This window comes from Hyla sarda, chromosome 5, assembly GCF_029499605.1.
Source record: "Hyla sarda isolate aHylSar1 chromosome 5, aHylSar1.hap1, whole genome shotgun sequence".
In the NCBI taxonomy this organism is placed as follows: Eukaryota; Metazoa; Chordata; class Amphibia; order Anura; family Hylidae; genus Hyla; species Hyla sarda.
Window position 1 is genome coordinate 368,364,858 of NC_079193.1, and position 14,850 is coordinate 368,379,707.

The following is a 14,850-nucleotide window of genomic DNA, read 5'->3' on the forward strand; positions in this document are numbered from 1 at the left end:
CTCCAGCTTCCATCAGGCAAACTCCTCCAGGGAAGACCTTCGTTTCTCCACGCCAGCGTCTCGGGATTCTCAAATGGGGACACTCCTCCCACCTCGCAGGCCATGCGGGCATCAAAAAATCCTTGCAACTCATCTCTCGATTTTATTGGTGGCCGACTCTGGAGACTGATGTTGTTGATTTCGTACGGGCCTGTACTGTCTGTGCCCGGGATAAGACTCCTCGCCAGAATCCTGCTGGTCTCCTTCATCCCCTGCCTGTTCCTGAACAGCCTTGGTCACAGATTGGTATGGACTTTATTACGGACTTGCCCTCATCCCGTGGCAACACAGTTGTTTGGGTGGTCGTTGATCGATTTTCCAAGATGGCACATTTTATTCCTCTTCCTGGTCTTCCTTCAGCGCCTCAGTTGGCAAAGCAATTTTTTGTACACATTTTTCGCCTTCACGGTTTGCCCACGCATATCGTCTCGGATAGAGGCATCCAATTCGTGTCTAAATTCTGGAGGGCCCTCTGTAAACAGCTCAAGATCAAATTTAACTTCTCTTCTTCTTATCATCCCCAATCCAATGGGCAAGTAGAAAGAATTAATCAGGTCCTGGGTGACTATTTACGGCATTTTGTTTCCTCCCGCCAGGATGACTGGGCAGATCTTCTACCATGGGCCGAATTCTCATACAACTTCAGAGTCTCCGAATCTTCTGCTAAATCCCCATTTTTCGTGGTGTACGGCCGTCACCCTCTTCCTCCCCTCCCTACTCCCTTGCCCTCTGGTTTGCCCGCTGTGGATGAAGTGACTCGTGATCTTTCCATCATATGGAAAGAAACCCAAAATTCTCTTTTACAGACTTCATCCCAGATGAAAAGATTTGCTGATAAAAAAAAAAGAACTCCCCCCATTTTTGCTCCCGGAGACAAGGTATGGCTCTCCGCTAAATATGTCCGCTTTCGTGTCCCCAGTTACAAACTGGGACCACGCTATCTTGGTCCTTTCAAAATCTTGTGCCAGATTAACCCTGTCTCTTACAAACTCCTTCTTCCTCCTTCTCTCCGTATTCCCAATGCCTTCCATGTCTCTCTCCTTAAACCACTCATCCTTAACCGCTTCTCTCCCAAAGTTGTTTCTCCCACTCCTGTTTCCGGTTCATCTGACGTCTTCTCTGTGAAGGAGATTCTGGCCTCCAAGACTGTCAGAGGTAAAAGATTTTTTTGGGTGGATTGGGAAAACTGTGGCCCAGAGGAGAGATCCTGGGAATCTGAGGACAACATCCTAGACAAAAGTCTTATCCTCAGGTTCTCAGGCTCCAAGAAGAGGGGGAGACCCAAGGGGGGGGGGGATACTGTTACGCCGAGCGCTCCGGGTCCCCGCTCCTCCCCGGAGCGCTCGCAGCATCCTCTCATTCGCAGCGCCCCGGTCAGACCTGCTGACCGGGTGCGCTGCAATATCACTCCCAGCCGGGATGCGATTCGCGATGCGGGAGGCGCACGCTCGCGATGCGCATCGCGGCTCCCGTACCTGACCCGTCCCCCGTCTGTCTTGTCCCGGCGCGCGCGGCCCCGCTCCTTAGGGCGCGCGCTCGCCGGGTCTCTGCAATTTAAAGGGCCACTGCGCCACTGATTGGCGCAGCAGGCTTAATCAGTATGTTCACCTGTGCACTCCCTACTTATACCTCACTTCCCCTGCACTCCCTCGCCGGATCTTGCTGCCATTGTGCCAGTGAAAGCGTTTCCTTGTATGTTCCTAGCCTGTGTTCCAGACCTCCTGCCGTTGCCCCTGACTACGATCCTTGCTGCCTGCCCTGACCTTCTGCTACGTCCGACCTTGCTCTTTTCTACTCCCTTGTACCGCGCTTATCTTCAGCAGTCAGAGAGGTTGAGCCATTGCTGGTGGATACGACCTGGTTGCTACCGCCGCTGCAAGACCATCCCGCTTTGCGGAGGGCTCTGGTGAATACCAGTAAAAACTTAGAACCGGTCCACCAACACGGTCCACGCCAATCCCTCTCTGGCACAGAGGATCCACCTCCTGCCAGCCGAATCGTGACAGTGTATACTGTAAGCAGTGTTCTGATGATAGCTATTTGTTGCGCATTTTTTCGAATAGCATCAGTGTCTACAGAAGAAAATATAGCAATTAAATAGATGCTATGTATTTAATAAGTATTTGATATGGATTTTACTGCATTTGTGTGTTCAAATGTTCTTGCGTTTTTTGTTGCGGTTCGGTGCTACTGTTGCGAATCCTGCATCGGGTGGCTCGCTTCTTGGGTGATAGGATTTAGAAGGAGCTGAATGTGAGGAAAGTCCGTGAGTTACAGCGGGAGAATGCCCCGCCCGGTGGCGTCTCAACCGTTCCGTTAACTCTCACTTTGCGGTTAATCCGGTGGTATGGGATTGAGTGGTGACGTCACTACTACTGCCGTGGAGGTCCACACTTCTCTCCAATGCTTTTCGGAAACAGCGTGACGTCACCACTCACATCAGGCATGTGCTGGCGGCCAGGGACAGTGGAGGGGACAGAGACGCGGAGAGGTGAGTGACAGCATGCCATTCGCATGCGATGCGAACCGCAGCAGAGCCAGCACGGGAGGACAGGGTAGGAGTGTGCTCATGGCCAGCGTGTCTGGCAGCAGCGCTACTCATAACAGTACCCCCCCCCAGGTCTCCCCCTCTTTTTGGGCTGCAGGAACCTCAGCACCAGGTCTCGATCTAATATGTTCTCGTCAGGTTCCCAGGACCTCTCCTCAAGACCAAATCCCTTCCAATCCACCAAGAAGTAAAGTTTCCCCCTGATGGCCTTCGCCCTGGGAGAAACGGTAGAGGATCAGTGGCTTGAGAGAGACATGGAAAGAATTTGTAATGCGTAAGGAAGAAGGCAGGCAGAGCTTATAGGAGACTGGATTGATTTGACGTAAGATCCTAAAAGGACCAAGGAACCGAGGACCAAGTTTGTAGCTAGGGAACTTCAGTCGAACATATTTGGCAGAGAGTCAAACTTTATCTCTAGAAGAGAAGATTGGAGGTGGTCTTCTCTTGTCTGCGTGAGACTTCATAAGGGTAGAGGCGTGTACCAAGGACCATTGAGTCTCCTGCCAAATAGTCATGAAATCCTGGATCTGGTCATTCACAGCAGGTACCCCAGATGAAGAGGGTAGAGGAGGGCGAGGATGGTGGCCATAGACAATGAAGAATGGAGATCTTTTAGTTGCCTCAGAGTCCCGGTGATTATAAGAAAACTCAGCCCACAGCAACAAATTGGCCCAATTGTCCTGATGTGCGGAGACAAAGTGACAGAGGTAGTCACTCAGAATTTGGTTCACTCTCTCTACCTGGCCATTGGTCTGCAGGTGATAAGCAGAAGAAAAATCCAACTTGACTTTGAGGCGTGAGCAGAGAGCCTGCCAGAATTTGGAGACAAATTGTACCCCTCGGTCAGAGACAATGTGTAACGGCAAACCATGTAAACGAAAAATATGCCTGAAGAATTGATCCACTGGCTGAGGAGCAGAGGGAAGTCCAGGCAAAGGAACAAAATGGGACATTTTGGAGAAACGATCTGTGACAACCCAGATGACTGTGTTGTTAGAGGAGGATGGTAGGTCAGTGATGAAGTCCATGGGTATGTGAGTCCAAGGGCACTCTGGAATGGGCAAAGGTTGAAAAAGGCCTGCAGGCTTAAGACGTGGAGTTTTGTCGGACTTTTTGATTGCTTTCTAACAATTTTTTTTATTTATTAAAAAGTGACCAAAAATACATTATTTTGGACTTTTTTGCGCGTACGCCATTGACCATGTGGTTTAATTAACTATATATTTTTATAGTTCGGACATTTTCTCACACGGGTGATACTTACTTTTATTAGGGAAGGGGTAAAATGATCTTTATTAACTTTTTTTTTCATACTTTTTTTAATGCAGTGTAATAGCCCCCCCCCCTAGTGGCTATTACACTGAACATTCCGATCTCATACACAGATCATTGCCGTGCATTGACACGGCAAAGATCAGTGTTATCAGCGGTCGATTGCTCAAGCCCGGATCTCAGGCTTGGAGCAATCAATCGCCGATCGGACGCGACGGAGGCCGGCAAGGGGACCTCCGCTCTTGTTGATTTCCCCGCGATGGTCCCAATCAGCCCAACTGAGCTGCCAGAAAGCTTTTACTTTCTTTTTAGATGCGGCGATCAACTTTGATTGACATGTCTAAAGGGTTAATAGCATGCGGCACAATGATCGGTGCCGCACGCTATAAGCCCGGTTTCCTGGCTGTCATTAGCCACTGGGACCGACCTGGTATGACGCGGGGTCATGGCGTGACCCCGCGTTATATACCAGTATCGGGCGCAGGATGCACAGGTATGCCCTGAGGCATTGATAAAGTTTCCAGCAGAACCTGAGTCCAGAAAGGCTGAGGCGAAGAACGAAGCACTGGTAGAGGTATATACTTAAACCGATTAGGTCAATCGAAGAGAGTTGGAATTCACACCTAGCGACGTCTCTCCCACGTTTCCCAGGTGCGTGCATTTCCTGGAAGTGGTGGTCGCAAAGGACAATCTTTGAACAAATGCTCCGGGCTGGCACAGTGGAGACTCAAATTTTCATTTTGTCGGCAGAACCTCTCCTGTTTGGTTAGACGGGCACGATCCACCTGCATAGCTTCTTCGGCTGAAGGCAAGGAGGGTGGTTGAAGTAGCCGCCGGAACACAGGCGCCAAACGGAGAAGACAACGTGTCCGAACTGGTTTACATGCTTGGCGGAGTTCCTCCTGCCTCTCGGAAAGTCGTACATCTATTCGAGTGGATAACTGAATGAGGTCACTCAGGGAAGATGGAGGATCTCGTGCAGCGAGAGCATCCTTCACTCTACTGGAAAGTCCTTTTTTAAAGGTAGCACGCAGGACCTAGTCATTTCAGGCCAATTTGGTGGCTAGTGTGCGGAACTGGACCGCGAAGTCACCAACAGTAGAGTCCCCTTGGCGGAGGTTCAGTAGTGTGGTTTTGGCCGAGGTGTTCAAAATCACTGCGGAAAGCTGTGAGGAAGGCTTGCAAATTGGAAGATACAGGATCATTTTGGTCCCAGAGAGGAGTAGCCCAGGCAAGGGCTTTCACGGAGAGTAGACTGATCACAAAAGCCCCCTTAGCTCGCTCTGTCGGGAAATGGTCAGCCATTAATTCCAGATGCATGGAACACTGAGTCACAAACCCTCTGCACAATTTTGGATCAGCTTTGTACTTTATCAGCAGGGACAGACGTAGCTTGGAGCTGACGTTGACCATGGAAGCTGCAGACACTGAACAAGTCGCAGGAACAGGTTGAGGCTGCTGCAGCTGTTGAATGGAGAGAAGCTGCTGCATCATTGCGGATAATTGATTCAAAAGTTGTGCTTGATGAGCAAGCTGCTGCGACTGTTAAGCCACGATTGTGATGAGATCAGCAACGTTAGGCAAAGGCATCTCAGCGGGATCCATGGCTGGATCTTACTGTAACGGCTGGTGGTGTGGATCCACTATACCTGTTGTAGACAATGGCGTGATCCATACCAGGGAGCGGAGTCAAAGGAGCCGCTGGTTTTCACCAGAGCCACCACAAAGCGCGATGGACTTGCTGCGGCAGGCGGCTCCCGGGTCGCTACCCCTGGTACGAGACCAGACAAGCACCAATCACTGGTGTGCTGGCCCTTTAAATCACAGGAAGCTGGTGCGCGTGCGCCATAGGAGGCGGGGACGCACGCACCGGTGGCCAGGAACAGCGGAGGGGACAGAGACGCGGGGAGGTGAGTGACGACCCAGCGTTCGCATGCAGGCTCGTCTTGCGAACCACAGCAGAACCAGCAAGGGAGGACGGGGCAGGAGTGCGCTCGCGGCCAGCGTGTCTGGCTGCAGCGCTACTCGTAACAACCACTTTGTTGAAGGCCGCCTACTATACCACTATATAGTATTCAGTAACTTTTGCTTTCCTGATATGTAATTTCCCATCAGATTGAGAAACAGTATTGGTATTTATAGCCTAAGCTATAGATTTCCGAGCAGGGACACCTAGGTAAATGAACATCAAGGGAGTCGAAACTCAAGCGTAACCGTCTAGTGACAAAAAAAGAAGAGTTTCTTAATGTTTTTCTCCCGAGAAAGTGACACTTTTTAGTTACTTATTTGGTTACTGTATATCAATGGTATTGATATTCTCAAAAGCCCTGGAGCTGTAAGGTTGTCTGGATCAATAGCAAAAATTATTCACACGACGCTATTCAATTCTCTTTAGCTGGAAAACATCTTGTGCTTGTAGAAGTGATTTAAAGACTCTGGCATTTGCCCATATCATTTCCTAATCCTAGGAAGAGCATCATTCTTTTAATTTAATCAACCTAAATTGCTTGCTGACCATTTTATTTTATAGGACTTCGCCTCTCGCTAGGACAAAATACATTCGGCCCGGCGTATAAATAACAAAAATTTGCAGCAACAAAAAAGTTTTATGGCTAAATAGACTGAATGTTCTTTTTTTTTTCTCCATTTACCCTGAACTGCTCGGCATGATTCACAGACGCACATTGTTGTCAGTGGTACAGGATGCTCACGAAATAACAATGCCATTCTCCTTTGTGGGAACTACTGGTGGGAAGACGGACTCATCCGCTCTCTGTTTACTAAAGACATCCGTCTAGGGGCCGCCGGCCGTTCTTCTTGCCGACAACATTCTCATTTTCTCCTTGTTACTTTTTTGAGCTGTTTTATATATCTTAGGCTATTAGCAGGGATATTGATCTTTCACTAATACACAAGGCCTTCTGCGGTAAATGTAGCACAATGCTCGGTAAAGGTTATTAACTGCAAAATAAATGTAGAAGCCTCCGAAAGAGGACCTGACATTGTTTTCGTGAAATATAACAGGGGCCAGATGAGAAAAAAAAAAGACCCGACATTCTTTCTGCGGTATAGAATTCATCACGAAGAGGCTAAAATAGAGAACCTCAGTCATTCCGGGGTAATGCGATGCAGCCAATGGTGTCGGCTTGATAACAGACCCAAGAGAATGACAGAAACAAAAAAGGCAACCAAAAATAACACTTAACATTGAAAGGCGACCATAAACCAAAGCATTTCAGAGAGATGTCATCTCCATTGAGTATTTCGGTTCATTTCATGATATAATTGCTCGAAAAGAACTAGGATTAAATATAATTTCTATCCACAAAAGGGGAAAAAATAGGAGAAGAGTGATTGATTTGAGTGCTTATTTCTTTTAGCTTTTTTTTTTTGTTCGGCTGGCAACAGTGACATGTGATCTCCATTCGGAGGTTAGCAATTTTCTGCCTTGGTAAGAGGTATCATTCATGCGCTCAGACAGCGTTTCAGGTCGCTTTTGAAATGTAAATAAATAGGAGTTAGCTAGAAATAACTGGAAAAGTAATTGTGCCATTGGGTCTGGCGGCCATTATAGTGGTTTCAACCTAAGTGTCCGCCGGCACAATGGTAATGTTGGCATTGACAAGAAGCGATATGATGATATGTGGGGGAGAACGGATGGGATGAGGGCTGCGTATGAAGGTTTATGTGCTTCGCTGGGGCAGGCCGCATGCTAGGGGAAGCTTTACAAAAGTTGCCATAGGAATACATTACGGAAATGGCTGCATTGTGCATCTCTTTTGTATGAATCTATGGGTCCTTTCATCTGCCTAGGTATATGGAGGCTTTGTCTCACAAATTCATGCATAATAAGCCATATTTCTCCATAGAAGCAACGGAGGAGATTTATCAAAACCTGCATAGAGGAAGAGTGGTGCAGTTGCCCATGGCAACCAGATTGCTTTCATTTTTCACAGGTCTCTTTAAAAATGAAAGAAGCAATCTAATTGGTTGTCATGGGCAACTACGCTACTCTTCCTCTACACAGGTTTTGATAAATCTCCCCCAATGATTTTGAGGAAATGTACCTAAAAGTGTGTACCCAATCGGATCGCTTTCTTTTATTTTGCAGAGGCCTTTTAAAAAAATGAAAGAAGCGATCTGATTGGTTGCTATGGGCAACTCAGCTACTTTTTCTCTGGACAGGTTTTGATAAATCTCCCCCATATGTGGGGGACATTAATCATTGTTGGCTTTGGTAAGCAAGTTCTGAAGTCATATACAGTGATCCCTCAACTTACAATGGCCTCAACATACAATAGTTTCAACATACAATGGTCTTTTCTGGACTATTGTAACTTGAAACCAGACTCAACATACAATGCTATGGAATCTGTGAAACGTATCAATGGCTGGAAGAACCGGCCAATCAGAATGGGCATTTCACTGGTAAAACCCCGTATTCCTAAAGCGCATGCACTGACTGGTAGCGCCCGCTGCAGTACAGGGGGTATTACATGTTCTGTACTCTTTACCTGTATTACTGAAGCGTATTCACTGACTGATGTCTGGTAGCGCCCCCTACAGTACAGGGAGGTATTACATGTTCTGTACTCTTTACCTGTGCCAGGGTTAGCTGCTCCTTTGGACACCAGGTTAGGGCGGCTCCACTTTACTATTTTAGGACACTGTGTACTGTACAGGACCCTGAAGAAGCTTCTGTCCTCTACATAGACCAGTGTTTCCCAAAGAGGGTGCTGGGAGTTGTAGTTTTGCAACAGCTGGAGGCACCTTCTTTAAGAAACACTGAAATAGACAGTGATTACAGCTCCCAGCAGATCTTTCTTACTTTTATGTGTAAGGACTTGATTTATCTATATTAGTTATCTACTTATTTATCTTTAATCCTCACTTTTTCCTATTTTTGGATGAAATTTTGGTGGCTTCAGATCCAATTACCAGAGTTATGGTCTCAACATACGATGGTTTCAACATACAGTGGTCATCCTGGAACCAATTAATATTGTAACTTGAGGGACCACTGTATATTTTTTTGCTTTAGTTTTGCTTATGTGCGACGTCTTTATCATACTTACGCAGGAAGCTGAGACTTTTTTTGCGACTGTTTTGTGACTTTTTTAATTTGCTCAAATGCGCAAGTTTTGTACTCAAGGCCAGACCTGGAGTAGACTTGCCACTTTTTTTTTATGGGATTTGCGACCTATCTTTTGTCTATGTGTGACATTCGCACATCACAAATACGTGACCACTGTAAAGTAAAAACTGAAAACTTCTTTGGTAAGGCTGTTTGCAACTTTATACTTACCCACAAAAGTCGGACAAAATGTGCTTAGTTGCACGTGACTTTTTGTGTAAGCAAAATATAAGGCTCTAAATACCTTGATAAATGTCCCCTATATTGTAACATGCCCCTGGTGACGTCATTCCATGCCCCCTCCATTCATGTCTATGGGGGGAGGGGGGTCCCGCTTTTTTGGCTCCATGGTAGCTCTGTAAACACTCAAGGCCTCTGACAAAATTCTCCAAAAGCTGAATGGCGCTCCTGAGACCTGGTGTGCACCCTCAGAGCAGTTCACGTCAAATATAAGGTATGTCCTTATTTCAAAGAAATGTATTTACAAATTTACAGGTACATTTTTTTTCTATTACCACTTGTGAAAATGAAAAATTTGGGGTAACCTCAGCATTTTAAGTGTAAAAAAATCTAATTTTTCCTTTTCACATCCCACTTTAATGAACATTAATCAAACACCTGTGGGGTTTTAAGGCTCACTGTATCCCTTGTTACGTTCCTTGAGGGGTGTAGTTTCCAAAATAGTATGCCATGTGTTTTTTTTTTTTTTTTTTGCTGTTCTGGAACCATAGGGACTTCCTAAATGGGACATTGTAGTGCGCCTGCAGTGCACTTGACATCCACACATGGGGTATTTCCATACTCGGAAGAGATGGGGTTACACATTTTTGGGGGGAATTTTCTCCTATTACCCCTTGTGAAAATGTAAAATTTGGGGGGGAAGAAGCATTTTAGTGAAAAAAAAATAATCATTTCTACATCCAACTTTAACAGAAATTTGTCAAACACCTGTGGGGTGTTAAGGCTCACTGGACCCCTTGTTAGATTCCTTGAGGGGTGTAGTTTCCAAAATAGTATGCCATGTTGTTTATTTATTTTTTTTTTTGCTGTTCTGGCACCATAGGGGCTTCTTAAATGCGACATGCCCCCCAAAAACTATTTCAGCAAAATTTGCATTCCAAAAGCCAAATGTGACTCCTTCTCTTCTGAGCATTTTAGTGTGCCCGCAGCACACTTGACATCCAGACATGGGGTATCTCCATACTCAGAAGAGATGGGGTTACAAATTTTGGGGGGCATTTTCTCCTATTACTCCTTGTAAAAAGGTAAAATTTTGGGGAAAACCAGCATTTTAGTGAAAAATAAATCACGTACACATACGATTTTAACGAAAAGTTGTCAAACACCTGTGGGGTGTTAAGGATCATTGTACCTTTTGTTAGTTTCCTTGAAGGGTGTAGTTTCCAAAATAATTTTCCATGTTTTTTTTTTGCTGTTCCGGCACTATAGGGGCCTCCTAAATGTGACATGCCCCCCAAAAACCATTTCAGCAAAATTCACTCTCCAAAATCCCACTGTCACTCCTTCCCTTCTGAGCCCTCTACTGCGCCCGCAGAACACTTAACATCCACCTATGAGGTATTTTCTTACTCGAGAGAAATGGGGTTACACATTTTGGGGGGGATTTCTCTCCTTTTACCCCTTGTAAAAAATTCAAAAACTGGGTCTACAAGAACATGCGAGTGTAAAAAATGAAGATTTTGAATTCTCTCCTTCACTTTTCTGCTATTCCTGTGAAACACCTAAAGGGTTAACACACTTACTGAATGTTATTTTGAATACTTTGAGGGGTGCAGCTTTTTAAACCCTAAAGGCCCCTGACAAAATCCTATAAAAGCTGAATGGCGCTCCTGCTCTTCTGAGACCTGGTGTGCACCCGCAGAGCAGTTTACATCCAAATATGAGGTATGTCCTTACTCTGAAGAAATGCATTTACAAATTTATGGGGACATTTTCTCCTATTACCACTTGTGAAAATGAAAACTTTGGGGTAACCCCAGCATTTTTGTGTAAAAATAAATGTTTTTCGTTTTCACATCCCACTTTAATAAACATTTATGAAACACCTGTGGAGTGTTATGGCTCACTTTACCCCTTGTAACGTTCCTTGAGAGGTGTCCTTTCCAAAATAGTATGCTCTCCCCCCCCCCCCCCCCCCCGCTGTTCTGGAACCATAGGGGCTTCGTAAATGCGACATACCCCCCCCCCCCCCCCCCAAAAAAAAAAAAAAAAAAAAAAAGACTGTTTCAGCCAAATTTGCATTCCAAAAGCCAAATGGGGCTCCTTCTCTTCTGAGCATTGTAGTGCGCCTGCAACACACTTTACGTCCCCACATGGGGTATTTCCATACTCAAAAGACATAGGGTTACACATTTTGGGGGGCATTTTCTCCTATTACCTCTTGTAAAAATTGTAAAATTGCGAAAAAAAACTGCATTTTAGTGAAAAAAAAATCATTTACTCATCCGATTTTAACGAAAATTTGTCAAACACCTGTGGGGTATTAAGGCTCACTGTACCCCTTGTTACATTCCTTGAGGGGTGTCATTTCCAAAATCCCATTGTCGCTCCTTCCCTTCTGAGCCCTCTAGTGCACCCACAGAGCACTTGACTTCACATCTTAAAGGGGTACTCCACTGCTCAGCGTTTGGAACACACAGCGTCGGGAGCTTGTGACGTCATAGCCCCAGTCCCTCATGATGTCACACCCCGCCCCCTCAATGCAAGTCTAAGGGAGGGGGCGTGACAGCCGCCACGCCCCCTCCATTAGACTTGCATTGAGGGGGCGGGGTGTGACATCATGAGGGGGCAGGGCTATGACATCACGAGCTCCCGGCGCCGGCTCCAGTGTTTGTGACAGTTTGCTCCAAACGCTGAGCAGTGGAGTACCCCTTTAAAGAAGTAGAGGCTTGGTTTATATCTCCAGCCGCTGGGAGGTGTAAGCACCTGATCAACTGCAGCTGATTGGCCCAGCACCTGCACTTGATGAATGGATAGAGTGAGCGGGTCATCCATCACAAACATGCTCCCTCCATGCATGTGTCACACCCCCTCCCATAGACATGCATGAAGAGGGCGTGACATGACATTAAGAGGGGGTGTGGTGGGAAGTCACGACCACTGCCGCCAGAACCCAACGTTCATTCAAAATGCCGGGTCCTGGGCGGAGATCGCAGGGGTCTCAGCTGCGAGACCCCAGCGATCAGAATACCCCTTTAATATAGTATGTTTAGCATAACCCGGAGCCCATTGTTGTGGCTGCCTCGTGTCTCCCACTTTGGAGAATTGAAGGGAAATTATCAGTTTGACAAAGACATTCTTCTATGAGGATAAAGTGCATTCATCCTGCTGATTCTTCTTTCTATTGTTTATGTCTCCAATCAGAGTTAGATAATTGGAAAGAATAAAAAATGATTACTTTTGGCTGATTTTATTTTCTAAATATAGAAACAATTTCCGTTAGTCTTCTCACTCGTATTGATGGAAATATAATTGCGCGTTAAAGGAACAACCTGTTTCCTCTCCGTAAGGATATGTCCTTTGGATAAGTTAGCACTAAGAAAAGTAGAATATACTGTAGCCTTAGCCACCTAGGACTGATGTCATAATATACACCTCTGTTCACACACTGCAGTGCTCCTCACTATAATACCACCGGAAAATGACCCTAAATCAACGGAAAATGTATCCCCGGAAAAAATAACCTATTGTTTAAATCAAGTTTTATGCTTAACATATATTTTTGTTTAAATGTTTGGTGATCCAAAATAAAAATAATCCAAAATAAAATAATCCTGAAATCTTGCAGTTTTTATTCTGGCCTAAAGCTAAGCTGAGACTTCCCGTTCTGTCTGTGATGATAAGGAAGAGGCTGATGGAAAGGGATCTGTACAGAATTACAGTGAAAGAGAAGACAATAGATGAAACTCACAGCTCAGCCTCCCCCTCCCTGTAGAATGACCCCTACACAGAGGTCATAGAGGCTAGAGCATGCTAACAAGTCTACCGCATACAAAGAATTATGTCTTTGAATTAAGGCTTGAAGTAAAGCATATAATAATAATTGCTTTATTTTTATGGCACCCACATATTCCACAGCGCTGTACATAGCGTGTCATCACTCAGATTGGTCCTTGTGCCCATTGGGGCTCACAATCTAAATTTACCTTTCAAATGTTTTTATTTGTCAGGATCAGACCAAGATTAGAAAGGGCAGGTAGAATCACACGGTTATGCCCTTCACTCCCTAGCTGGCTGTGATCTCCATCCAGTTGCAGGAGACAAACTCCATTATAAGTCTTTGGAGCCTGTATAGTGCAAGTGGACGAAGATTGCAGTAAACGAGAGGTAGAAGAGGACCATTCCATCACAGGTGCCGCTTCATCCAAATACATTTCCAGATAGTGCTGGAGAAAAGCCCAAGTAAGGGACTTTATTAAAATAACATATAGTAGGCAGGATAATGATGCATTTCGGGGCCTTTTACCCCTTTCTCAGATTATGTGAGGAAGGAGTACAAGACCCTGAAATGCATCATTATCCTGTCTACTATATGTTTTTGTTAATTTATTAAAGTTATCCCCAATCCAAAGGAATTTCTGGGCCGGAGCTGCGGCGTTACAGTCATGGAAGCCTGGGGCTTCTGTGATCATGACATCACACCACGCCCCCTCCATTTATGTATATGGAAGGGGGAGTGACAGTTGTGATTGCCTATCATCCAGCACGCAGCGGAGTTTACTTCGTGTACCGGATTAATTGGGTGCCGCGGCAGAAATTGCGGGGGCGCCCAGCAGCCGGACCTTCGCAATCAGACAGTTTATCCCCTGTACTTTGGATAAGGGATAACATGTCTAGTGGCGGAGTACCCCCTTAAAGGTGGCGATGGCCGTCACGCCCCCTACCCATAGACTTTTGTTGAGGGGGCGGGCGTGACGTCACGAGGGGCAGCCCTGAACACGGAAGCCCGCACACAGCGTCCGGAACAATAAACTTCCGGACGCTGGGCAGCGGAGCTTCCGACACAGGGCAGCGGAGTACCCCTTTAATCTCCAGCACTATCTGGAAATGTATTTGGATGAAGCAGTGCCTGTGATTGAATGGTCCTCTTCTACCTCTCGTTCACTGCATTGACCAGGTTGAGTGTCCCCCACCCTGTGACCATCAGACTGAGCAGCTTTCTCCAGGACTCTTAGGACCCCTTTATAGGGGCGATATGCACAGTGTTTTTTTTCGTAATCAAGCTGACTGGTCACCTAGACTAAACTCTATGTGCTTATCTCTGACCCACAGCTGAGGGTCTCCATAATTCAAAGGTAACGCACGAGGCAATGTTTTCTTCACATGTCTCAGTGCTGATACCTCAACTGTTTTGTGAAATTAGTGGCAAGAAGCACACATTTAAAGGGGTGCTCCACCCCTAGAAATCTTATCCCCTATCCTTTGGATAGGGGATAAGATGTCTGATCGCGGGGGTCCCGCCGCTGGGGACCCCCACAATATAGCATGCGGCACCCACCTGTTACTGCTCCGGAAGCGCTGGAGGGTCCGGCTCCCAACCATGGGAACGGAAGATCGTGATGTCATGACTCCGCCCCCGTGTGACGTCACACCCCGCCCCTCATGCAAGTCTATGGGAGGGGGCGTGACGCTGTCACGCCCCCTCCCATAGACTTGCATTCAGGGGATGGGTGCCACATGCTATATTGCGGGGGTCCCCAGCGGCAGGACCCCCGTGATCAGGCATCTTATCGCCTATCCTTTGGATAGGGGATAAGATGTCTAGGGGTGGAGTACCCCTTTAAGCGCTTCACTCCCTGTCTCGCAACCATTCTTATAGACTACTAATGAGGCCACT